Here is a 27,593-nt window from a genome sequence, read left to right as displayed (position 1 = left end):
CCTTGTCATTGTGAGCTTCTCTGATTTATGGGTTTCCCTCTGCCTCCAGAACACAATCAGGTCTGTGTTCTAGTAACCGATGGTCACTGGCCTGGTAAAAGAAAGGTTGGTGGCTCATCTCATTCATCTCTCTGAACGCTAAAGACAGAAACAAGTGAGGAAAGTGGAAGAGAAGTCTTTGGAAGAATATGCCTGAGCAGTATGAAGAGGTGCATGAGTGTGAGCATGAATGTGAGTGTGTATGTCTTGGTGTCTTTCTCCAGCTATGTTTCTTGATTTCTCTCTCCCTCCTAATCTGAGATGGGATGGAATTAAAAAATCTGTTGCACATGCTGTGTGTGACAACTGATTACTAAAGATGAATTGCAGTGTATCCCACAAATACTTCATCGGACACAAAGTAAACTATGAAAATATGTGCAACTGAGTTCAGTTAGACAAGTCTATAAATTTACTGAGGATAATTTAAAATTACTAGCCTTTAACTCCCAACTTTTCTTATACTAAGCTGAATTAAGGAAGAAATGTGTTCTAATAGTCCACTTTGTTACCTGCTAAAATCCCATGGCAAATGTTCTAAAATATAATTTTTCAATTTTTGGCAAAGTGTTTTTTTGAGATATACTATAATCTTGTGATTTATACCTAAAGGAAAAACAGAAATAATGAAGAATGATCTCTCCCACTGATGCAATATTTGATTTTTCCCACCTTCTTTTCTTGGACTTAAGTCCAAGAGTTACACCTGTCAACTGACTCAAATGAAAGGCAAATGCAAAGCAAAATACATGCTTTATAACTCAGATTTCAAGGGCAACATTTATCGAGGGTTCACAGGATACTATATTGACTATTTTTTCCTATCACTCAACATTGCCTCTGAAATTTTGAGCTACTATTCTTTTAAAAAGGACTCATGTTTGCTTTATTTTTTGTTTGTTTAGAATGTCTTCTGCCCACTGCCTGTACATTTGAGAGACAACTTGGCTAGGTATAAAAATGCTTCAATCCCACTTTGTCCCAGAACTTTGCAGACATTCCCTCAACATCTTCTGGCATTACACACAGCTATGGTGAAATGTGAAACCAGGTTAGTTTTTTTTCCATATTGAATGTGACTTTCTCTCTCTGCTGGGATGCCCATATGATTTTCTTTTTCCTTGATTTAGTAACTTCACAGGGCTATGTTTTGGTATTAATAACTCTATATCAATTTTTCTGAGACATTGTGTGTGCCCTTTCTATCTTTAAATTCAATTCTTGGAAGAAAAGTTTCTTCTTTTAGAAGAATTATTTCTATTCTATTATTGTTACATATGTTCATATTATATATGAATTTTTTTCTATCTGTTCTCTTCTTTAGGAACATAGACTATGCATGTGTTGGCTCTTCTTTGACTATCTTCCATAATTACAATTTTCTCTATTATTTTACTTTCTTGTCATTTTATATCTATTTTATATTTTCATTTCATTTTTGTGTGATTTCCTCTAGTATGATCACCATATTTCCTTAGATGTTTTCAGTTATGATTTTTCTATTTTTGTTTCTTCTAATATAGTTTCAATCTCTGTAATCTTTTGATTTTGTCACCACTTTTCCTAAGCTCTGAGAGATCACTTACATCTCTGTCTGTTGACTTATATCATCTTTAAACACATATCTCTTCTTTTATCTTCTTCTCTATCTCCCTCCACCTCTTTCCTCGACAGAGAGATATATCAATGTGTTTTGTAAATGCTGTGACATTGTGAACAACTGTTTGTTATAAAAACTGTAATTTGTCTGAACCTTTCCCCTGTTTCTTGGGAAATTTCCCATTTGATCTCTGTTCTTTATTTGCTTTTTGCTTACATTGCTTCTTTCCCTCTCTCAATCTAGCGAGGATCTTATGCTAGTTCTTTTTATTTAAAAAAATTAAACCTCAGAGTTGAATGGAACCAACTATTTCCTGAGTGTTGAGGGAGGGGGAGTAAGCTGGGGGGGGTAGCCCACAGCTATAATTTGGTTTTGTTGTTTTCAACACCCTTTGACCAAATCTATTATTTCATTTGCTCTTGGTGCCTATCTCCTCTCAGTTTTCAAGTATTTTCGAGGTCATGGCCAAGCACTTAAGCCCTTTGGTTAATGCTCCTAGTTTCTCTTGACTCTTTTGCCCCCACTTCACTTTTCACATCTGATAGTCTCCCTCTATGGGAGGCTAGGCCATAGACAGCAGAAAACTGTGTGTTAGCAATGGTGCTCTTTGAGCACCACTATCCCTTTGAGTACCACTATCCCATACTTTTTAAATTCAGTATGCTATATTTTCCAACTTTTATTGAGGATCCAGGCATTTCTACTTCCTGTCTACTCCTTTCTTCTTCGTTTTTATGATTTCAGCGAATCAGAGTGAACTTAAAATGAGCCCTTGGAAAATCTGAAATTATCTCACCTATGAGTGAGACTATCAATCAGGAAAATATAACTACCCCTGAATTCTTAAACCCAAATCCTGAATTTGAAAATCATTATACCAAGCAGAATCCTGTTACTTTAATAAAGTCATGGAAAACTTTAACCAGTGTGTTTTACTTTATTTATGAGGTTAATAATGTTACTTCTAGCAAACATTTATTAAGTACTTTCCACGTGCCAGATACAATTCTAAGTGTTTTAATAAGTGTTTAATCCTTCTGACAACCCAATGAGGTAAGCACAGAAAAGTAAGCCATGATTTGAATTCAAATAGTCTGACTCTTAAGCACATATTCTTAGCCACTATGCTCTGCAGTTTCTCAAATAATCTTTCCAAATGTCGAAATGCGCCCCCCTCCCCCCAAAGGAAAAGAATCTTAGAGACCAACCAGTTAGAGCAGTTTCATCCACTACACACTGATGCTCTCCTAGCATAACAGGGGCTGGGGGAAGGGGGTGGGATGTACTGTCCTTCCAGACATCCATCTAGTCTTTGCTCTATTTTTCTTTTAATGACAACAATAACAACAATTGGTTCCAACATGGTATGGTTCCCCACACCTTACCATTGATTTAAAATGTTAATGTATTAAATATTTAGCTGTTTGATTAATTTAAAAAATCTGTACAAATACAAAGAATATATAAACCTAAAATAAAAGTTCCACAAATCTCCCACATAAGCACATATTTTAAAGTCCAACCAGTGAAGGATATATCTAAGTCTGTCACATGGCAAAATGAGAAAGAGGAATGAAAGAATTAGCTTATATTCCTTCACACCACTTTTGACTTCTGCTACTATTTTTTATATCCCCACCTCTGACACAGGACATGTTTGAGGGGAAATAATGAGGGAGTAATGACATTTATCTACAGACTAATCATAAACTATTAACTGCTAAATATACCAGTCTCTTCTCTTCCTGTCTTCCCATATTTCCTCATGGTATTTATCTGGCCTTACAACAGATCAAGAAAGAAGAGGAAGCTGAATTGATTTAAGCAAAGGGTTTGGTGGACATACAATTCCTTTTACTAAGGGAGATCAAAATTTTTACATACAAATCTATTTTATTATTAGATTTGAATATTAAATTCATTAGCATATAGTGCCTGGTTATACTAGTGAATGATGTTTATTAAATGCAGAAAAATTCAAAGACTGTTCTTGCTTGAGTACTTCTGGAAAGGAATTTCCAGGACTGTTGTGGCTCATTTCCATCCCACCTCACCACTCCCACTGCCCTCAAAAAGTACTGTGTATAATTATCCGCTTTTCCACATTCCTCAACCACATCACACCAAACAGACATAAGCTTCTCTCTCTCCACAATGGTTACTTCTCTCTCCAATCTCCTTTGTCTTCTTTCCTTTAGCAAAGGAAAATTAGGAAACCCAGGACATCATGACAAACGATGACATTCCTGTAATGTAATAAGACCCCTGTAAGCTGAGTGGAAAGGGTGTATGCATAACATGGCACCCATGTGACCAAAGATAGCTGTGCTCTGCTGCAGTGCAACAGACTGTTCACCTTTCCCTCGAAGGCATAGCACTGACAACATTTCCTTTAATTTTTAAAATGAACTATGAAGACCGAGAACATCTACAACTGGAGTTTAGCATTACAATTAAGTAAAACTTATATTCTCTTTAATCAGACAAATACTCATTTGTATAAATGAGAATCTATGAAGTATATAGAATATGTAGTTGACTTGAGCCAAGAGGGTCTCTGGAGATAAAAATTCAAAGTGATGTTGAAAAAAGCAAACCTTGGAAATCTATAATTTCATTAAAAATAGAGAAGGGAGAAATAAAACATATTTAGTGGTGTTTTTATTTGAAAAACACTATATCAATTAGTCATGTCAATACGTCAAAACTATGTTAAATATGTCAACCTTCTGTTGCACAATAAAACAGGTAAGATGCAAGTATGCAGCTTTGTACAAACAACCTAGGGGTGGTGCCTCAAACAAAAGTTATTTTATTGTAAGCTTCAATGCATCCAGTACTGAATTCACTTTTGAAGAGGTGAGAAAAGGGGAGGCCCCTTATTGAGTTGTCACTGGTAAATATTGTCGTCGTTTTTTTACATGTCTCCGCATAGTCACTTGTATTTTAAGGTAAAAGAGAAGCAGTCCTGGAAAGTGACTGTGCCTAATATTACTTTACAAAGTCCAACCAAGCATTTTTGGGGTTGATTCAGCAGAGAAAAAAGGGAACTAAGTAAGAATTCCATTGATGTTATCTCCTAAATATCTCTCCACTTCTCTACATTGCCACCAGGACCACCCCAGTCCAGGCTACTTTCATCCTGTACCCGAACTCCTGCAATATTAGTATGTTGGTTTTGTTTTTCAAATCAAATTTGCTTAACCTTTAAAATCAAAATCAAAATCAAAATCCTTTGTGTGGCCACAAGGTCCTGCACAGGTCTGGCCCCTATCCGCCTCTCACGCTCCTGTCACCCCAGAGAGTTCCCCTCACTTTCGGAACACCAGATATGTTAGCTTTCTTTCAGTTCATTCACCAAATGCCCAAATGCTTTTTCTCACACAAGTCTTTTCTCTGATTATTCTTTCTTGTCCTGTGGAGTTTTGGCACTGCCTCCATCTGGACCTCTGGGTATTGAAGAGTCCTGCTCTGTGGTGGTACCAGGGATGTTGTAGATCCAGGCACCCAGCTGGGGGGAGCTTGTCAAGACCAGTGATGAGGCTGTGTCTGGGGCAACCACCTTCCAACTTCAGATAAGCCACAGCCCCTAGTTATGGCAGGCAACAGCTTTCATCAGTTAAGAATGGGGGCCCACACCAGCCCTTGCTTTCAGGCTGCAACCCACTCTCTTGTCATTTACCTGGCAAGGAGCCCTTTCAGCAATTTTAGTCCCTGTTACCCCCAGGTCTTTCCGTCCAGCTGCCTCTGCCTGCTGTGGGACTCAGGATCCTGTACCTGTGGCTTCAGCCTCACTCACCACACTGGGGTTTTGTTCTGTTTCTAGGCCACACAGATGTTCATCTTGCTTTTGATACCAAATACATCCTTTTACTTTTCCCTTTTTATGTTTTATCAATCATTGTTGAGTGTTTGGAGCAGAGGGGGTGCCTCATAATGTGACGTGACAGAGCCATCTTGTACAAAAGGACAGAATGTTTTATAACCTGCCTTTCAACTTAATAATGTGGAGGGTTTAAGAGCCCAGGCTCTGGAGCAGGAATGTCTGAAGCTGAATCTGGGTTGTGCCCCTAAACTGTGTGTCCTAGGAAGGCTAGCTTCTCTATGCCTCAGTTTCCTTACCAGGAAAATGGGAATTATAACTTCTCAAGGCTGTTGTAAGGATTAGATAATTTAATACACGTAGAATTTTTACAAGAGTGGCATTTAGTAATGTTCAATAAATGTTAGTTATCATTGCATCATACAATGGGGATTATACATATATTATATATTTCATTATATTATTATGTATATATATTATGAATTATATGTATATTTCATTTAACCAATCTTCTTTCATTAGACTCTTTGCTTTCTAATTATTTGCAATACTCTAAATATTTATAGCAAATTATTTGTATATATTCATAATTAATTTGAGGACCCCATTTAAACCTCTTTTTGTATTTTTTAGTATCCAGTGATTGAGAGAGTACATAATGACAAAAAGCTTCTCTGAATTCAGAATCAACTTTAAATGAATTTGTACTTCATAATTAAAATAATCTACATACATTTGAAAAGCAGCAGTACCTGTTTTTGAGCCATATGATGTATCCGGGCCACGAATAACGACTCGTGTACATATGGATTTTCACAGACCCTTGCCAATAGCTCTGGCCCACAGGTGGAGAAGCAACGCTCCATGCTGAATGATTTAAGGGAAGGATCTCAGCTCAAAACTCTTTCCATCCAGCCTGGATTTCTACCAATTAGGAATATATAGGAGGGTAAAGGGAATTATCAGATGCTCCTATTCATTGTGGATTAGTTTATTCAGAACCTGTCCTTCTAACACCTAGCTTAGCTGAATCCCATAAAGCAAACTGAGTTTGATTGGTGGGTAGATTGTAGGGGCTAGGAAATGGGAGGAAAGAAGAAGAGGTAACTTTGGAGCATAATATATACTCTGAGAGAGGGTGAACATGGGTGGGCACTGCAGTAGGGGGTTTGGGGTAAGTAGAGAGCATCAAAAAGACCTTGGGCTTGTGAAGGGCAGTGAAAGATGGGTAAGAAGTGGGCAGGAGAGGGGCACAGGGAGGAAGGGTACTGGGAGGGATGGGACATAATGCAAACGGAAACGTGGAGGACATTTCTGAGTGATGGGCCTTTATGCAGCAAAAAGGTTTTGCAAGGCCTTTTTAGGGCAGTAAGTCTATAGAACCTGTAAGTTTGATACTGTATTCCAACGTGGTTTGAAGAATAAGAATGAAAGAAATAGTAGCAAAAGATGATGCAAAAGAAATGCTCTAGTGCAGCTGAGAAAAAATGCACTGCCTTCTAAGAAATTTCATTTTTATTGGGGTTAGGGTATTATGCGTTGCCACAGCAACTGCCAAGAGAGATCCATTTTAAGAAAGGTGCTCTGTAGCATAGCTTGTGTACTTTTGAGTCTAAAATATAAAGAGAAAACGTAAAAGGAACGGTAATTCTCTTAACAACCTTCAAAACATTCATTTTCCCCTCTTTCTTCAATGTGGTTTTATCTTATGCTTCTTTATTCCAACTGGTGTTCCTCAGACTGAGGCTAGGGCTCATAGGAGTCCTTCGTTCCCTGTTCAGAGGGACCAGTTTCCACCCCAAGGGAGTGAAGCCTGCTGCTTAATGGGCCTGGGCCTCCCGGGAGAGCAGGTGGCTGATGAATGAAGCAGCTGCCGACCCCCAGAGTGGAAGGGTAGCATGAACTGGTTTCTGGGAAGGGTTATGGTTTTAGGAGGAAGGAACAGTTTTCTGGAACTGTGGAGAAAGTGGTGTCCTGAGAATGAAGAGGATGGTTTGAACCTAGCACTGTAATTAGGGTTAGATGCTCTAAACCCAGGTCTGGGTAGTTGAAAAGATTCCTGACACCAAAAAGCAATGTGGGTCTGGTAAATCTACTCAGAAGGATTAATGCACACAGAAAAGGTGGAAATGGGTTAAGACAGTCAAAGGATAGAAAATTACCAATAAACTGCCCAAATCTGTCATGAATAAAGGACTTAAATATCTAATAAGAAGATTGAGGTTGTGACATGAAATAAACATCTGTGAATAATAACATTTTGGATATTTTGTATATAAGTTTTATGCTTTAATTCTTGATGGAGATGAGAAAGCTGAAACCATATTATAGAGCTCCTATAAACAAATGTGGCCTTCAGAGGAACTCATTTAGAATTTCATAAGGTATATGTCGCAATTAATTGTGAGTTTTGCCCACTAGCATTCACTCAGGAGTCTTCTGGTAAGTTGAGTCTACTCCTCCCCCAAACCATCCCACCCAAGGTCACAGGGGTGGTGTATGTGACGGGGCATAGCCAATCATCACATCACATTTCCTCTGTGCCGTGACTGACTGGGGCTTGGGTACATGACCCAAGTCCAGGTAGCCAGAGTCACCAACAGTCATGGGACACAGACTCTCTCTCATCCACTGGACTTTACCTGGGAGATGTCATTCTGGGGTTGTGACAGCTATCTTGCTACACAGAATGAGAGCTGGACTGAGAGTGGAGCCAATCCTGAGGAAGGAGAGCTGAGAACTGGAAAGAGAGAAACTGGGCCCTTTATAAAGCTCCATCTGACGTCAGCCCTGTCCTTAGATTTTTTACTTTGGGTTGGATTTTCTGTCATTTGGAACCAAAATAGTACTAACTGAAACAATGCAGAATATGTAAAATACTAACTTGCATTTATGTGTTGCATCTCTTAGACCAGGGGTCAGCAAATCTTAGCCTGCAGACCAAATCTGGCCCACTGCCTGTTTTCGTAAATAAAGTTTTATTGGAACACAGCCATGCTCATTTTATTTCCATATTATCTATGGCTCCTTTCACATGATGATGGCAGAGCTGAGGGGTCTTGACAGAGACCCTATGGCCCGCAAAGCCTAAAACATTTGCTATGTAGCCCTTTACAGAAAGCTGGCTGATGCCTGCACTAGACTATGAGCTTCACAAGGTAGGCACAGTGTTCGTTTTGCTGATGCTGCAGCCCCAGCATTTAGCTCACTGCCTGGCATTTGGTTAGCAACTCAATAAATATTTGCTGAGTGAATGAATGAATCAAAACCTTAGAGCACACAACTGCTAGTGTTAAGTCAGTCTTTGTCTTAAGATGACAGGATCTTCAGAACGTCTAGAGTAAACGAATCACAAAACCTTTCCCTAAATACAAAGAGCAGATTCTGTCATCACGGCATTGCAGTTCTTAATCAGCACAGTGGCTATTAATAAGCAGGCCAGCTTCAAAGCTGAGAAAATTGGAGGCAAACACCAGAGCCTACAGGGCTGCTGAGATCAAAAGTGATCTTAGAGATTCACCTTGAAGGTGGGAGCTTGTGTCATCCCCGCTCTGCCCCCTCCTCTGCATTTCTTCCCCTTTACTCACTGGCAGCCTTTTCATAGGGTTGTGACATTAAATGACTCATGCTTCTCCTTCTTTCTGAAATTAAATCCCGGCTCCTTTCTCACTAGAATATATACTTTTAGTTTCTATTTCTAATCTTTTTCTTCCTAATAATAGCATTCCTAATATTTTCTTTATATATACTATGAATACTCCCTTCTTTCAAAGAAAGGCTAGGATAAGTCTTAAAGGATTATGGTCTGTGCAGCAAGTCTAGAGGCAGGGAATGAGACAGGCTGAACAGAGAGTCTGGGGAGGTACATGTTGAAGAACATGGGCATGAGGTGGGCCAAGCTTGAATTAGAGGAGAGCAAACTGTCCACTTTGCTTTGTAAGGGGCATCTCTGAGATGGTTTGAGAAAACACCTGGGCGAGGAACAGAGTGATTTTCACCTTTGTTTACAGCGCCTGGCCTTCCTTTCAGATAGAGAGTGGATCAGCCCTTTTGGGTTGGGGCTAGACTTCCTGCAAAGCTAGTTTCCCTTAACAGAGGACCAAAATCAAAACCAAGGGGGAAAAAAAGGACTCCTGAGACTTTTAACTAACTGTTAATAAAGACCCAAGAAGACTTATGGAGTGAGACTGATATTCAGTAAGGCCAACAGTGGGTTTTGGAGTCCATTTGTCATTTACTCTTTGTACACTGACGTAAGATTGGAACACTTGCCACAGAGTAAATGCTCAGTGAATATTGCCTGAATGAGTTAATGATTGAATAAATCTATGGTTGAGTAGGTAGGTGGGACCTTGAAATGATAGAGGGCTGACAAGTTTAGATTGAATGTAGTAGAAAATAGAGAAAGTAAAGAGAAAGTAACACATATGATCATCTGATACATGCCAGGCACTGTATTAAGTAATTGATATATAATCTTCCACATACTGGGAGGATTCTGTTTAATCCTTAGATAAAACTTGGGAGATGGCATCATACCCATTTCATAGATGAGGATACAGGCTCACAGTGAGTAACTGCTAGAGCCGGGACTGAAACCTGACACCTAAACCCGCACTGTGCCCACTTATGACGGGGAGGGGAAGCAGAGGAGGATTAACGTGGAAACACTGAAAAGCAGTCTCAGGAGAGGAGACAGCCTGGGATTCAGGGGACAGCGGGAGTGGCTGGACCGATCTAGGAGAGTGAGGAGCTCTTGCTCTAAGGCAACGGCTATGGGAAGGTCATATAATGGAAGCTGCCAACTAACTGGCTTGTAAAAAACTGAAAGCGAGAGATGAGTTAAAGGAGAATGTATGCCTTCAGCGATGTGCCTAGAAGAAAAGTGATGTTACTGTAGAGACGGCAGTAGGTACAGGGAGCTGGTCTGTGTGTCGATGGGAGAAAAGACATGATTTTGGTTTGCATTTACTTAGCTTGAGGTGTCAGGAAGACACTCATGTGGAAATGTAGGAGTGGAGCTCATGAGAAAAGCCAGGATCGAGTACCTGCAAATCATGTGCCAGAGGAAGAAGCTGAAGCCTTGGGAATGGAAGGGCTCGCTGAGGGGGCAGGAGGGCCTAGGAATTTCCCAGGAGCAGAGACTCACCCACAAGTGGCTCCAACATTTAGGATGCAGGAGAAGAAGTAGAACCAGAGAAAGATCAGGAACGGCCAGAGAAGTGGGATGAAAGTCAAGAGAGTGGGGGAGCACAGCTTTGGGTTTCACAGAGAAGGGGAGCAGTTAGGTGTCAGATGCCGCAGAGAAGCCAAGGACGATGAGACCACCTCTATTGTTTGCCTGGCACGGCGTCACCACATATGAAATAGAGCCATCTACATAGCTATCGGTCATGAGATTTTGGTGAGCAGCAATGCTACAAATGAAGAGAGTTTAAGACGGAACTAGTTCGTTGATAAATATGTTGTTTCCTATTTTAAAGCAAAAATTACATAGGAGTGTCCATGTCTAACCTTCAGTTAAATATCATTCAAATACCTGATTTAGTCAAAGATTTTTTTACCTTGTTTGAAGGCATTTTTCAAAAGAGGCAAGCGATGACTGCTCTTTCTTTTCTGCATATTTAAGCTCTTGACAATTATAAATAAGTTAAATCTCTCCCTCAAAGTACCAATTATCTCCTTATGTTTGAGAAGGCATTTCTTGCCAGATATGGCATTCTATACAAAACACAAAATAGGAATACAAAGGCGGTCATTGTCCTCCTGCTGCACCCGGGGTTTACTTAGGCAGTTCCAATTAACACTAATGAGGATTTTGTGCATGAATCTCCTTACCTCCCAACTAATGGGAACAGAGACCCCACAACCTCATAGCAGAACATTTCAAAACACTATTGTAAACAGTCACTGACTAAATTCATGAGTTGTTCACCTTTACACAGCAGAGATAAAAGGAATTTTCATTCAATTACAAGTTAGGGAACGTGAAGTTATCAAAAGACTTCATTTAGCGTCTGAATGACAACCGTCAGGATCTGTATCCAGCCAACGTTTACGGGTGATTACTCCGCGTGGCTCTGTCGGGAGGAGCAAAGTGAGTGTGAAATGGTTTTTGTCCTCGAGAAGCTTACAGTTTTTACACGGACGTGTAAAAAGGAGCTACATAAATACATAATTGAAGTGTAATAGGCCCAGGAAGGGAATAGGAGAGATTGATTACTTCTAAGTGGGAAAATGGAAGTCTTTACAGAGGTGGTGAGATTCGATTTGGATGTTGCAGAATGAGTAGGAACTTTCTACATAGATGAGATGGAAAACAAACCGCTAGCTGAGGGCAGAGCAGGGAGCACGGAGGCAAATGTGTGTGGCATGCTCAAGGACCAGCAAGCAGTGGGGTGTGGATAGAGGGCGTGTGGCGGGCAGAGGATGAGTGAAACAGGTGGGGACCATGCGGTTAGGACTTTGAAGGCCATGCTTTATTCTGGTTTCTGACTGGAGACTAACACATGCTGACTTCTATTACAGCAAAAGAAAACTATTGTAGCTGTCCTGCTTCTAGTTTTCTCTTCTTCAACTGATTCTCTACACTGCTGCCCATTTCTCTAAAATGCAGATCTGATCATCTTGCCCCCCACACCCTATCATAAAAACACTTCAATGATTTTTTTTAACCTATAGATTAAAGGCAATCTCTTTGGCACAGATCATCTAAGAACTTTCTTATCTATCTTAGCCTAACTTCCCAGGACACCTTGTGCTCCAGTAATGACTTACATTTCCCCCCAAAATCCCATGCCATTTTGTGCCTCATGCCTTTGCATATACTGTTCTGTGCCCCTTCTATGCCCTTCCCTCTGCCTGACTAGCTGGAGGACTACTCCCTGTTCTCATGGAGTATCTTCTCCAGGACACCTTTCCTCAGCCTCCCAGTCAAGGTAAACATTCCCTCCTCCAAGATGCCTCGAAATCTTGTGCATCTAACAGTTATTATTGCTATGATGATGATGATGATCACCATCAACAACTGACATTTACTAAGTGTTTTCTATGTATTAGGCACCATATTGCACTCTTCTGCATATATTATATTTCATTTAATCTTCCCACCAACTCCATGTGGTACTCTTATGGCTATTTACACATGCTGAAATAGGCCTAGAGAGGTTCTTATCTCAACCACAGTCACACAGCTAATTAGCAGCTGAGCTAGGACCCATATCTCCGCTTCCTTACCCCAAAGCCTCTGCTTTTACTTCATTATCACATAATATTATAATTATTGATTTACACACTGCTTTCTTTTATTAGACTGTGGGTTCCTGAGGGTAGTTCTATGCTTTACTGGAGAACAATGCTATTTAAATAGTAAACAAAATTACATTATTATTTATTTGAAGTTTGCAAACATTATATGGATTGTTTTTGCCAACCTCTTACATAGGCTGGAATTTGCGTGAACATATCCGACCACAGAAATCGGGGCTCACTTCACCAGGGCTATACCTGCTCTGGGTGAAATGGAGAAATGGGCCAGGGAGCCGTTCACTTCCAGCCTTTTAAGACTGGGGTTTCTATTTTTACAAGTCAGATAAACTGGTAATAAATTAACTTGGCTTGGTCCACTTGGACATATGTGAAAGTAAAATTTCTGTTAGAAACGGTTACATTAAAGTATCTTTAAAAAAACGTGAGTACGTTGTTTCTGACTTAGATAAAACCAACAACCTTAAGACACTGTGTGGAGAGCATAGTTATGTTAGATTGAGCAAGAGGTTCCTCTTCTAATCTTTTTTTCATTATTATTTTCGTGTTCTTCCAGGAACGTCGCGGTGCATTCTTTATAAAACTGTTGCCCAGATCTTTCTTAAAACACATCAAACCAACAGAGGTCAAATAAAGAGCAGGAAGATTTTGTTCTTCCAGTTGAAGACATTTCTTTAATATTAAAAATGTACTGAAATCTAGAAACATATTCTGATGATGTCTGAAAAGAATTCATGGTAGAGAGTAAAAAGACAAGGAAAAAAGCTCTCCACAGTCACTGGTGGCTGTGGGCTGTGGGATCCTCATCGGGACAGCTTTTTTCTTCACTTCAATGACACAGAAAATTCACTATTTAAAATTAGAAAAAAATATCCTAAACATTGTGTACTGGTATTACGACTAATGTCATTCTTTGTGTTTATTGGCCCACAAGGTAAAACACATTATGGTGAAAATTTCAACTACCTCATTTATAAATGAAAACAAACAGAAAAGGTGTCTTTTCTTATTCAGACAGAATTCTAGAGAGTTTGTTTTTGCTTTATTTCCAACCATTGGAGGCTGCTATAAGAAGGATCTTTCTGTGCAGCTCGAGTGCCTGAGTGGGTAACTCAGGACTCCATAGCAATTTCATTCCCTCTCTTTATCTTGCACATATATTTAAAACCAATGTTGGCAGCAGAAAGTCTAAGATTTTGGGGATAAGTGTAATTTTGCATTATGCTAACATTTTCTTCCAGCTTTAAGAAAAATCTTTTTCTCAAAGATTTGCTTTGAGAAAATTAATCTTGCTTCCTCCTGGCCTTAGGAAGATTTGAAATACTCAGACAAGTGAGCCCACGTTCCTGTACTAAAAGTGGCTTATGTGACCTTTGTTATGTCCAGTGATCTTGGAAATATAAGGGTTGTTGTACTGTGAACTTAGGTCAATATATACTTTAAATGTCCCTTATGGCAAAGTAAACTTTTGATGGAATGGGAACCTTCAGAAGATTCATCTCAGATTTTAATTGAATCTACCCATAGTGTAGCTCAACTGTGTTTCTGGATCACATGTGGTAACCATAAGAAGTCTGGGAGAAAGGGGGGTGGCCAGTGTGATTGTTGAAGGATTTGGTGCAAGGTATCAAAGGGTGGCTAGTCTTAGGCATAGAGGCCTTTAAACTTCTATCTCAGGATTTCTGGAGCAATCCTTTACTTCTTAATTTAAACTGTTCCAAGTGAATGAGAAGGTAGAGCCTAGTGGGTGGTTAGGTGGGAAATTGCTAGGATTGATGGAGCTGCCTCAAGGAAGCCCAGCCCACAGCATGCGCAGAACTGGACACATGCATTTAGTACCAGCGCTTCCCTCTTTACCTCTCCCAGTCAAAGCTGAACCCCCAATACTCTACCAGTACTGCTCTATGCTCTGTGGGGAACCCAAAGGAGGTATTAAACCCAGTCTTCAAGGAGTTTACAATATTGTTGGGAAGCAAAATTAGCCCACGAACATTATACATCCAGCTATGGGGAAACTGAGTATAATTGAAATTGGGGGAAGAAAAAGATCTCCGTGGCATGGAATTGTTTGGGAAGGTCTGACGGAGAAAGTGAGTGTTGAGCTGTGCTCCCAAAGGTTAACAGCAGTTGGATGGGCAGAAATTTGGTGAAAGGAAATTCCAGGTTCAGGGAAAAAAACATGAGCCAAGGCAAAAATGAGAGTGGCTGGTATGGAAGCTGAGAGCCTGCCTCAGCGGAGGGCCCGATGGGAGATGCGGGGGAAGGCTTCGAAATGCTATGGGACAGTCAGCTAATCCAGACTGCAGAGAACCTTAGACATCTGGCGGAGAAGTCGAATAAGTGAGTGGGAGCCAGTTGTTTCTTCAAGCAGGGAAACCACGATGACAGTGATAGTTAAGGCAGATTCCTCAGAGATGCGAGGCAGGGAGACCAGCAAGGAAGAGGCTCTTTAATCCAAACACGAGGTGATTAGGATTCAAAGAGGACAGTGGGATGACAGATGGAGAAAATGAATAGAACTGAGGTGACATTTTGGAGGTAGAAATAACACGACTTGGTGATGAAACGGTTATAAAGTGTGACTGATGGAGACGGCAGAGTCCAGAACAACGCCAAGGCTTCCAGCACAGTCTTCCTCTCAATCCTGCTAACACTGTGAGGGCTCAATGTCCTCACAGATGAACTATCCTGATACCTTTGGCTTCTTGGTTCCCACCTGTCTTAGTCAGCTTGGACTCCTATAACAAAATACCATAGACTGGGTGACTTAAACAACAGACATTTATTTCTCACAGTTCTGGAGGCTGGGAAGTCCAAGACCAGGGTGCCAGCATGGTCGGGTTCTGGTGAGAGCTCTCTTCCTGACTCGAAGACAGCCACCTTATTGCTGTATCCTCACGTGGTGATGAGAGAGCAAGATCTCTCTCATGTCTTTTTGTATAAGGGCAGTAATCCCATCACGAGGGCTCTACCCCATGACTTAATTACCTCCCAAAGTCCCCATCTCCAAATACCATCACACTGGGGCTTAGGGCTTCAACATATGAATTTTGGGGGCACACAAACATTCAGCCCACAACACCACCTCAATTTTAATGACTTCTATTTCCACACTAGAAGTTTTTCACCCCCACGCTGCTCGTGCCACTCGGCTTTCTTTTCATTTCTAAACCTAGCCCTAACAAGCTGCTGAGACAATGCAGGGAAGGACAGGAGGTACATTAGTAGACTAGGCCCAGCAGCTGGAGATAGCTGGAATTCTCTTACCATGCAGACCCAGGTTCTAGTGGCTCAGGACCCAGGCAATGGTTTGTTTCATTAACCCAGTTCATACGCATAAACTGCCTTCTCCCCCTGCCTAATGCTCTACGCCCCTGCTAAAATTAGAGCTCGGGGCCAATGAAATAGGAGCCCAGGACTTCTGCAAGAGCTGTTGGTGAAAGGGAACTTTCTCTTTTCTGCTTATCTGAGCCTGGAAACACAGGCCCAGGAACTGCTAGCAGTCATCTTGCAACCACGAGGGGGATAACTGGCAGAGAATGGAGCCAACAATAAGGAAACAGAGCTAAAAAATGGAGAGAGAACAACTGGTTTTTGGTCACATAATTTGAGTAATTGGTTTAAGCCTCCCTTGAAGTGAATACTACTTCTCAGTTACATGAACCAAAAAATTCTTAGATTTTTGAGATTTTCTGCGAGGGCCTTGACTTTGCACCCGGCGAGCTGGCCCAATCAATCAGCTGGTGACATAATGATGGGCACTATTTAAACTGCCACATCCTACTAACTGGACTGGATTGTTGGGCACTGACATCTGCCCCAACCCCCAAACCAACTTCTGCATCTCCAACGACCTTGCCTACCTTCTCACTGTTATCTGTATTACAGCTCTGGTCACTCACAGCCTCCCTACTTTCCAAAGTAATGGCTTAGTCTCCTTGTGAACTCACATGCCGACTTAACCTAGACTTTCTACACTAACATCTTATATTGCTGGGTCCTCTGGGCCAAACGCCAGCCCTAGTGACTCCCTGCCACCTGCTTTCTTCATCCCAAGGCTATCTTTTGCTGCTGCAGAAAGTAAACAACAACAATAAAACACACACACACTATTTTGATAGAGTCAACTGCAAATTCATGCTATTTAACTTCAGTGGACCTTCTGCACTGCTGGCAAACCTTTCATTGGCCTCTGTTTAACATCGTGTGCGGGCCTTTTTCAATACAACTTCCATCTTACAAGACATCCACACACCTAGCAGCCAGGATTGCTGAGGATCTGCCAATGACGAGCCCTGTGTAATTCAGGACCAATGGCGCCTGTGCTTGGTGAAACTTTTGGTCATACCTAGGAAGCACCACAGAAAATAACCTTATACAAAGACAAGGGGTTTAGTTACTTGCTGTGTGTCTTAACTGATGCAGGCCATCAAAGCAATGATCTCAGAGAACAAGGTATAAATCAATAAAATACGTAAATGGAAGTGATTAAAGGACAGAGCCACTTTAAAGCAAGTGTTGCCCAATCTCCTGAAAACACAACCAAACTGCTTTGCAAGAGAAATTACAATGGTTTGCCTTTGTTTTTACTAAAAAGCACTAATAACAAATAATGGGAAGTTCAATTGATAATTAAAGAACAAGAACACTTCACTTCTGGGCTTTCATAAGTGAGGCAACATTCTTTTCAAATTATTATAGTCCTGGCAAGGCAAATTCAAGGTACTTTGGTTTCTTTGTACTTTTCTCCCCTTTATTTCAAATTTTATATGAATGAAACACGATGAGTAATTCCTTCAATTTGGATCCTTCAGGATATTATTTAAACACTGGCATCTGGTCTAAGGGAAATTTAATGCTAAGTCAGAGGAGTATTTGAAAAATAGTTTACATCTGGTTTTGTACCACCCATCCCTGGAAGTACACAGTGAGAGTGGAGGAAATGAGCACATTGCTGGCTCTCTGGGTCCTGGTGCTGGTGGGGCTGGTGCCTTTGGCGTAATGCATACCACAGCATTCTCTTTTATAAAGTGAGGGATTAGTGCCACCTTCTTTGTAGCAATGTCGTGACCTCTATAATGCTTCTTAAATTGAGGACAATGATGGACCCACCAAGCCTTAACACATGATTTAAATCTGATCTGACAGTACTTAAACCCAGAAGTCCAGAAGGCTAATGGTTGAACAAGCTTGGGAAAATGTCCAGGGAACCAAATGTAGAAGCCCAGTGAATTACAGAGAGAATCACAACTTCAGGGCAATGGGGTGGGGGGAATAAAGTGATATTTTCTGATTTGGTATCTATTATAGGATAAACTGTGGTCCCACTCTGATGTATTAGAAAGCAAAAAACAAACAAACCAAAAAACCCCAACCAAACCAAACAACAACAACAACAAAAAACGCCCAAATCCCCAAACTCTCAAATCCTATATTCCTTTCTCTTGTACCTCTATAATGTATTTTATTAAGGATATGCATTTTAAACTCTCATTTAAAAAAAGCCTGCTGAGAGGAGTACAAGAGAGGCTCAAAATTAGCAGTGGGACTTAAGCTGGTAATTTTAGGAACAAGCATATTTTAAATTTCATACATTTAGTTAGACAACAATGGAAACAAGATTAAGATCAATTTTGTAATATTTGCATACTGAGGATAAACTTGTAGAACCACGAAGAACAAAGTACACAACAAGGTAACCATCATAGAATCCGTCCTAGCCCAAAGGTCAGCATCTCCAGTGTCTCCACCATCTGGGAAGGTTTGTCACAGCAGCTATTCCTGCCCTTCAGAGCGGAGCCTGAGGCCTGGGACACATTTCAATAAACTAAAAGTTAGTGAAAAGACTAGTTTTTATTTTTTATCTTGTTTTTAGTTTGTAAACAATTCAGACATCAAAAACTTCTATGCCTTGTTCTTTGACTAATGCCCAGGGCCCTCCAGGTACACTGAGCTGTTCAGTATACACGGTAAGCCTTCGGCTCTAAGTCAGGAACTTTCTACCCACATCCAAGAGACTTTATTACCCCAGCGACTTGTATTTCAGCATTTTTCTTTTCATAACTCCGATCCCCCACTTGGAAAATCCTCTGTTTGTAGTTAAGGACTAAAAGTCTATATAATTCATAATCACAAGGGCAGGGAAAACTCTAAAACCACCTGACTACATGTGGCTTCTGGGGAGCAACATTCCTGGAATTACACAAGCTGAAAAGGAATCAAAGTACTCTCTGACAACAACACAGAGTCAGACCTACTTTCCCTCCTTTCCTGGGATGGAATAAGAAGGGTTTCCTTCCTCTCCAGTTTCAATAAAATCTGAGCGGTTTCCCTTCTCTCCGTTCAGCACTACTGATTCATGGTAAGAGCTGGTACCTCCCTTCTAGCCAAGGACAGGTTTGGACTGGCTCCGTTTGACTCCCAGGCCAGCACTGAGCAAAACTGCCGAGTGGTGGCTTTCTCCTGGTCTCTCCTTTCTCTGGCCTTCCCGCCTCCTCACTCTGTTCTGGTACCCACTATTTTCCTACTTTCTCACCACTTTCTTCTAGCAGAACTGTCTCTTGGTAAAGGCTCTGATGGGTGACCATTACGATGGATAACTTGCACTAATAAGTTTCTCATCAAAAAATAAAGTTTTAGTCCCTGATACCTGAAATTTTGCCCCTGTAATTCCAGTTTTCAGCAAGTTGGATCCCCTCCTTTTGAGGGGGCAACTGACCCTTCTCTCTGCACTGAAATCACACTACCAGTTTGACTTTGCCGGGTATTAAGACGAACTCCATTACTACGGCCTATTATTAGTGACTCATTTCTCTTTCCTTTTGAAGATGTTATGACATTGAGTCCCAACTGTTAGATCAACCATAAAACCTAGATTTAGTAGCAAGGAGTTTTTTCTAAAGATGAGTTTTAGACTCTAGAGTCTGATAAGCCAGATTGAGAGGCACGTGTCACCACAGACACAAACGCAGGACTTGAGTCTGAGAAAGAAGTGTGCCCTCGGAACAGAAATTTGGGAATCATCGCAACAGATGAATGCTGAAGCCAATGGGGATAAATTACATCCCTGAGGAAGGGAGAATGTATAGCTGGAAGAAGTAAGAAATAGAGACCAGGAAACAGGGGTTACCTATGATAAATGTCAATGCCAAAGACCAGAGTCAAGGGGAGAGACTGTGAAGGTGGGGTCAACAAGCCAATATAAGTAACTTGAAGAATCTCTTCTAGGCTGTGAGCTCCTTCAGGGAAAGGTCCTCTCACTCATCTTACACCCCAGGGCGAATGGCACCTGGCACCCAGTAGGTGTTCGATAAACGTTTGCTGAGTGAATGAAAGCCTTCTCCTGTGAAAAATAACTTGCTTCTCCCTTCAGTGAGGCAGATCTTATTTGAGGTTTATCAATGTTTAAAAGAGGGTCTAAAACCTCCGTGTTGTGTCATTTTCAAAACATACCCTATTTATACTCTAATACAGGTGCATAGATATCATAGCTAGACTTTCCTAACAGGCAGGTCCACTTACTGTTTGGGTTGTGTTACTTTCTGTATATTGTTATAACTCAGCTGAAATTTTTAAAAAACTCATAATTTGAATTCTTAGGAAGTTTTCTATTTGCTGTTAACATCTTTTTACACACAAATGCACTTTTATCATTATTTGTCACCTGTTTAAAAACCAAATACCAAAAAGTGTCAACTTTAAAACACATCATGCATTGTTCAAGCTTCAACCTAACCTCACCTTCCCCAAGACTTAGATGCTCCTAAATGCCACACCTCACAAAGAAGGGGAACCAGCAACAATTAACCAACATAATTTTTCCATATGCTACAATCAATTTTTGGCAAGCTTCACTAAAAAGTTCAGCATATGCATAAGCAAAAATGTAGCAGATTTAAAGATTAATGAAAACTAAGTAGAAACTAATTCAGAATAATAAATCTGATTGTCAGCCAACTCAGTCCAAAAACTTATGGAATGTATTATTTTCATATATTCACCAACCGAGCAGTCAACTGCCCACTCTGTGCAAAGCACTGTGTGGATGCTATGGGCGGCGGAGAGGAACCAAGATTCAGGTCAATGTAAATGACTGAAGAATTAACTCATATTATTGTCCTCAAAACAATATAATAGAGAAATATAATAGATATATTAACATATAAATATATAAAGAAATGTCTACTACTATTTCTAAAAGGAAATGCATTTCTCAGATGTCTTTTGAGGTTGTTTGGCTATGTAGGGGGTAGGTAAAACAAAGAGTACGCAGCTGGTTGAAAGGGAAATACTATAAGCAGGTGGCAAAAGGGAAAACAGTAGTCAGTGGGCCAGGAATCTGAAGGTCAGACCACAAGGTGACATCATAGCAGAGAGGCCCCCTGACTACAGTCTAAGAGCTCCAGAAGGGGGAATTGGGAGAGAGTGTGCATATGCAGTGAGGGGAGAAGTCCCCTATGACCCAAAATAGGATTCTACACCTTGGAGATAAGGATTCTGCACAGTGTCTAAGAGATTCCATGATGATGTAATCAGAGGGCCAAGAAGTCACTCCGTGACGGATGAAAGGACAAGTTGGAAGGGAGTGAGGTATCTATCTTGCATGTGCAAGAGGACTCTGAGGCTTTCTGTGTGTCTATCTAATTGGTACAAGTTCCCTATACCAACCAGAGATTAACTCGATCTTCTCCGTGGTGAAACTTGACTATGAGGCACATATACGTATGATACACACATCCACACAACATATGTGTATCCTCTGACCTCAAAGGAGTTTTAGTTTAGTGGGAATGACCAAACAGGTACATGAGTAATTATAATGAAGGTGGTGTGTCGAAACTCAACAAAGAGTAGCTAACAGAAAGCCTCAGCAACCAGAACCCTTGAGTGAAGCATAGGAAGCTTAACAAGTAAAGATGAGTAAAAGACAAGACACATTCTATCACAGCCACTTCTCAGTACTGAACTAGAGGTGCAGCTTGTGCAATAACACAAGAAATATGAATGAAAGACGGAGAGGAAGACACAAGGACTGTCTCTATTAAGGAACGATATAATTGCCTACTTAGATAAATTTAAGAAATCAACTGAAAATTTACTGAGAAAATTTAAGAAGTCAAATGAAAAATCATTAGAATTAATGTCGATAATAGTTCTGGTTGGCTGGATTATGTAAACAAAAAATATGAATACTTTTCTAAAGATCAACAATTACTGTTTAGAGACTATAAGGGGAAAATCCACAAAAGGAAAAAAATGCCATAATACACTTGGGAATAAATTTAATAAGAAGCGTATACCATCCATAAAACGATAAATTTCAGTTGTGCTGAAAGACAAAAAAAGACTTACTGAAATGCAAAGAGATGCAAAGTTCCTGAATGGGCAGGCTCAATATTGTAAAGGTGCTCATTTTTCCCAGACTAATTCATAACTTCAATGCAATTCCAGCCAAACAATCATTGAGATTTTAAAAAGTAGAAGTCAGCAAGATCATTTTAAGATTCATAAAAGAGTGCAAGTGCTTAAGAATAACTAAGATAATTCTAAAAAAGATGATGAGGGGAGGCTTTCCCCCACAGATAGTATTTATTATGTGCTAGTATGCTTCTAAAGGTGTTACTTGTAATAACTGACAATCCTCACAGCAATTTTACAAGGTGGGTACTGTTATTAACCCATTTCCAAGACAGGGTAACTGAGGCAAAAAAGTAAAGTAACTTGCTTGAAGTCCCATAGGCAAGTAAGTGGAAGTGGCAGAGCTGGGATTTGAACCCAGGCATCGCAGATCCAGAGTTCACACCCCTAAGCACCATAATATGTGATTCATACTGGCACAGGAAATGGACGAATAGGAAAGAATACAAAGTCCCAAACAGATTTATGTATACATGGAAAATCTGATTTTTGACAAAGCTAACATTTCAAATAAATGGGGGAAGAACATCTCAGTCAATAAATGGTATCAACAGCTGGCTATCTATTTGGAAATAAAATAAGGTAAGATCCCTGTATTAGCTTTCTATTTTTGCTGTAACAAATTACCATAAATTTAGCAGGTCGAAACAACACAGATTCATAGCTCATAGTTCAATGGGTCAGAAGTCTGAGGGGGCTCAGCTGGTTCCTCTGCTCTGGTATCACAAGGCCAAAATCAAGGTGTTGGCTGACCTAGACTCTTATCTGGAGGCTCTGAGGGAGCATTTGGTTCTGAGCTCATTCAGGCTGTGGGCAGAATTCAGTTCCTTGCAGCTGTAGGGCTGACACCCTCATTGCCTTGCTGGCTGTCACCTGAAGGCCACCTGCAATCCTCCTCGTATTGCCCCCTCCAACTTTAATCAGCACTGGAGCACTGGATCCCTCTTACACTTAGAATCTCTCTGACCTCCCTTTCTGCTACATCTCTTCTGCCACCAGCCAGAGCAAGTTCTCTGCCCTTAAGTGGCCATGTGTTTAGATTGGGCCCACTATCGGATAATCTGAGATAACCTCCCTACTTTAAGGTCACTGATTAGTAACTTTAATTACATCTGCAAAGGCTCTTTTGCCATGTGATGTACATATTCACAGATTCCAGGTGTTAGACAATGGACCTCATTGGGGAACATTCTCTCTAGAGGTATAACTAGAAGAAAATAAAATAGAATATATTTCATAATCTTGGGGTGGGGGGGATCTTCCTAAGCAAGCTTAGAAACCAGAAAGAAAAAATGGAAGATAATGTTCTCAAAAAATTAAAATACTAAATAAAAAATGTAAAAGATAAGCAACTGAAAAAAGTATTTGCAACCTATTTGACAAGCTGTTAATATGTAAGAAATGTAAGAAAATAATTAAGAAAATAAGTAAGAAAATAATAATATGTGCTAGAAAAGTAATACAGAAAAAGTAATACAGAAAAAATACAGAAAAGTAAGAAAATAAATTTCTATAATCAAATCAGAAAAACAAATCAATAGAACAAATTAGCCGTGAATGTGATCAAGCAAGTCACAAAAAATGCAAATACTAGATTTCCACTTCTAGTAATGGAAGCTTACATAATTCTCTCCCAAGTCTGCTTCAAAGTATTAGGGAAGTAACAAGGCAGGGAAGAATTATGAGGCCAAGATCCTGGAGGGTATAAAAATCAAGAGAGCTTGTAAATCTGGCATTTGGGGACATTTTTACATAGTGGCCTTTGCCAATTCTAGAGTGGCTGGTGAGAGGCTGAGAAGCTGAACAGATCTTTTAACAGCCTCACAAAAAAAAGCCATGGAGACACAAATTGCAGTCCAGGACTCACTAAAGGGGAGTGCCTGGTGAAACCCCATGCTTTGGGTGGATCCTAAAGGGCTACACCCTAGGAGTAGGAGTGAACTGGAAATAGACCAGCCCTGTCCAAAACTGAAATCTAGCTTCAAATCATCTCAATCCCTGAAAATGGATTAAGGTTATTCAAGGGGGTAAGTGCCACTACCTGCCTATCTGGTAATGTAAGCAAATGTAAATTCTCTCTAGAGGAAATTATCATCATCCTACATCTCAAATTATTTCCATAAAGTTCTACATAAAACATTTGGCACTCAATCAAAAATAGCCAGGCTTAGGGCCGGTCTAGTGGTGCAAGCGGTTAAGTACGCGCTCCACTGCAGCGGCCCGGGGTTCACTGGTTCAGATCCTGGGCATACACTGACGCACCACTTGTCAAGCCATGCTGTGGCGGTGTCCCATATAAAGTGGAGGAGGATGGGCATGGATGTTAGTCCAGGGCCAGTCTTCCTCAGCAAAAAGAGGAAGATTGGCAGATGTTAGCTCAGGGCTGATCTTCCTCACAAAAAAGAAAAAAAAAATAGCCAGGCTTGGGGCTGGCCCAGTGGCGTAGTGGTTAAGTTCATGTGCTCTGCTTCGGCGGCCTGGGGTTCGCAGGTTTGGATCCCAGGCGCAGACCTACACACTGCTTATCAAGCCATGCTGTGGCGGGCATCCCACACACAAAGTAGAGGAAGACGGGCACAGATGTTAGCCCAGGGCTAACCTTAGCCAAAAAAAAAAAAAGAAAGAAAATTATAGGCCAATCTCACTTATAAACACAGACGTAAAAATCCTAAACAAAATACTAGCAAACCAAAATCAAGCAAAGGTAAAAAGGGATAAGTCATCATGATGAAATTGGGCTTATTCCAGAAATGCAACATTGATTTAATGTTAGAAAATCCATCTATGAAGTTCACTGCAAAATAAAGGACAAAATTCATACGATTATCTCAAAAGATGGAAAAAAGGCATTTAAGAAACATCCATTTATGATAGAAAAAAAAACTCTTGGTAAGAATAGAAAGAAAGTTCCTTAATGTGAAAAACAGAATCTATAAAAAAGTCTATTATATTTCTATATATCAGCAAGAAACTGATAAAATAAAATTTTAATAATAATACAATTTAAAACAGTATCATATCAAATACATAGGAATAAATCTAATGTAAACTGTGCAAGAATCTTTACATAAAATGATAAAAATATAACAAAAATTAAAGAATGCTCGAATAAAGCAGAAGGATATACTATGTTCATGGACTGGAAGACTTATTAGAAATTGACAAATGGAGTCTAAAATTATACAGAACTGCAAAAGGCTATGAAGAACCTAAAGTGTAAGCTTCACAAGAGCAAGGATTTTTGTTTTGTTTGTTCATCTATGTATATCAGGGCCAATAAAGGGCCTGATACATAGTAGGCGCTCAGTGAATATTTGTTGATTTGAATTGAAATGTTGAAAGTATCACTTAGGAGTTTAGAAAAAGAGTTCACTCTGAGGTGTCATTTAGTTACCGTGGCACATTCTGATTTACCATCTCATTTACCTTCCTGTTTATCAAGTCAAAAAAACCTCAAAATTTTATGTACTGAATGAAGTATTTGGGATCACTCAGTCTAGTTTTTCAAGTTTTCCCCATTCTTTCTCCAGGAGCATTCATTCAAATAAAATCTTAAAGCTGAAGGGTAGAAAAACAACATAAATTGCTGCTCTGGTTCTACAGAGGGTGCCGAGCCTGACATACCACCTGTCAGATCATTGACTCCTTTCTGCTGCTGCTGCTACAGGAACCAGCACAAGTGCCTGAGCCCCACATCTGTGCCCTTTCTTTCCCACCATGCCTTGCTGCCTACCTGAGCAGGGAAGAGCCCCCCACAAAAGATTGTCGGGGCCAACACCAACACGTTGCAAATTCCTCCCTTACTTCTTAATCAAAAATAAAAAAGTCTAGGGGCCAGCCCAGTGGTGCAAGCTGTTAAGTGCACGCGCTCCACTGTGGCGGTGGCCCAGGGTTCGTCGGTTCCGATCCCGGGCGTGCACCGACACACTGCTTGTCAAGCCATGCTGTGGCGGCGTCCCATATAAAGTGGAGGAAGATGGGCATGGATGTTAGCTCAGGGCCAATCTTCCTCAGCGAAAAAGAGGAGGATTGGCAGATGTTAGCCCAGGGCCGATCTTCCTCAAAAAAATAAATAAAAAAAAATAAAAAAGTCTCCCATCAGAGTGCCCTCTACTCCTACTTCTCTCCTCACCCTTTCTGAATAAAGCTGAGTATAAATCTCACACACAAAACCAAAAATGCATCTTTAAACGATGTTTTCCTTTATCATAATAACAGAAGCTCCCAGAGGACAAGTTTTCCGTTGTGTCTACACTGAGAGCTGAGTAGGTATTAAGTTGTCTGATTCAAAATAGGCCTCATATCTCACAAAATTTTAATAATGCCAATGATGCTATATTCTTTACTAGTTCTAATTTTTCCATTTGACGCAATAAGTCATTCTTTGCGCATGAACATTTTATAATAATATTTTTTTCCAGCTGGAACTATGTCCTCTAATTCTGTATAAAAATCCAAAAGATTATCTAAATGGAAAGTATATTCAAATGGCCCTTTAAACTTCTGAATTTTCCTTTGTATATAAAAAAATCACCTTTCTTTCCATATTTTTAATTTAAACTGATACACATATAATGCCTCTAAAACACCTCTGGTCTTGTCATTCATTTGACAAGAAACAATTTCAATTGCTTCTATCTTAAAACAGCCCTTTCTCATTAGGAAAAGGAGATCTTTCCTGGCTGGACTATAGTAGAAAAGGGATTGCAATAAGTGGCATCTTAGAATATTTGATACTCTTCTCTGAACGTGATAAGCACAATAAATAGTCATCAAACATTTCTCCCTTGTAACCACGCTGACTCACCCCCGCCCTCTTTTACCATCTCCATGTTTATCTCCTCTTTTACTTTTTCCAGCTGTTCACTCAATTCCATGAATTCAGTGCTTAGTAGCTGCCAGAAAACTAAGACTTGATGGGACACTGCTCAGGGATATATTCTCCTTTTTATCTTCCTGGGAGACTATATTCGATTACCCAGGTTAATGCTTCATAATTCTTCTTGTCCACCAATTTTAAAAGGTGGTATAGAACACAACTTGGTTTTAAGCTTTTCTTCCTGCTTTTTTCTTTAAGTGCCTCCATAATTTAGTGATTTGGAGTAAATCATCTGGACTAAATCATTTTTGGATTAAAAAAATAATTTTAAAAAGCTAAAATTAAAGCCAAAACTATCTTAAAAAATTCAATCAAAAGAAGTGAGACTGGATTATGACATTACATCATTGCAGGAGTGAAAGAGGAGATCCAGCCCTAGGCAGGCAGAGCCAGGCTTTGAACCTGGCAGCCCCCGGTCAGAGCCCTGCACAATCCTGTGGCCCTCACCCCCATCTTCATCGTCCCCCAGTGTTCACTGCATGGATGAAGAGCCACTTCAACAATGCAGAAAATGCTTCATGGGAAAACAGCTGCGATGATGCAGTGGGTGCTTTGCTGACACTTGGATT

General features: G+C 40.2%; 1 protein-coding gene across 3 annotated transcripts in view; it reads right to left on the bottom strand.

Moving 5' to 3' along the window:
* Nucleotides 1-27,593, bottom strand: part of CEP112 (centrosomal protein 112) — a 449,689-nt gene that overhangs the window by 4,892 nt on the left and 417,204 nt on the right. The window lies entirely within an intron of this gene.

The sequence above is a fragment of the Ceratotherium simum genome, chromosome 16, assembly GCF_057802395.1.
Source record: "Ceratotherium simum simum isolate JZ-2026a chromosome 16, ASM5780239v1, whole genome shotgun sequence".
Lineage (NCBI taxonomy): Eukaryota > Metazoa > Chordata > Mammalia > Perissodactyla > Rhinocerotidae > Ceratotherium > Ceratotherium simum.
Note: the sequence above shows the minus strand (reverse complement) of the source record. Positions and strands in the feature narration are given on the sequence as shown.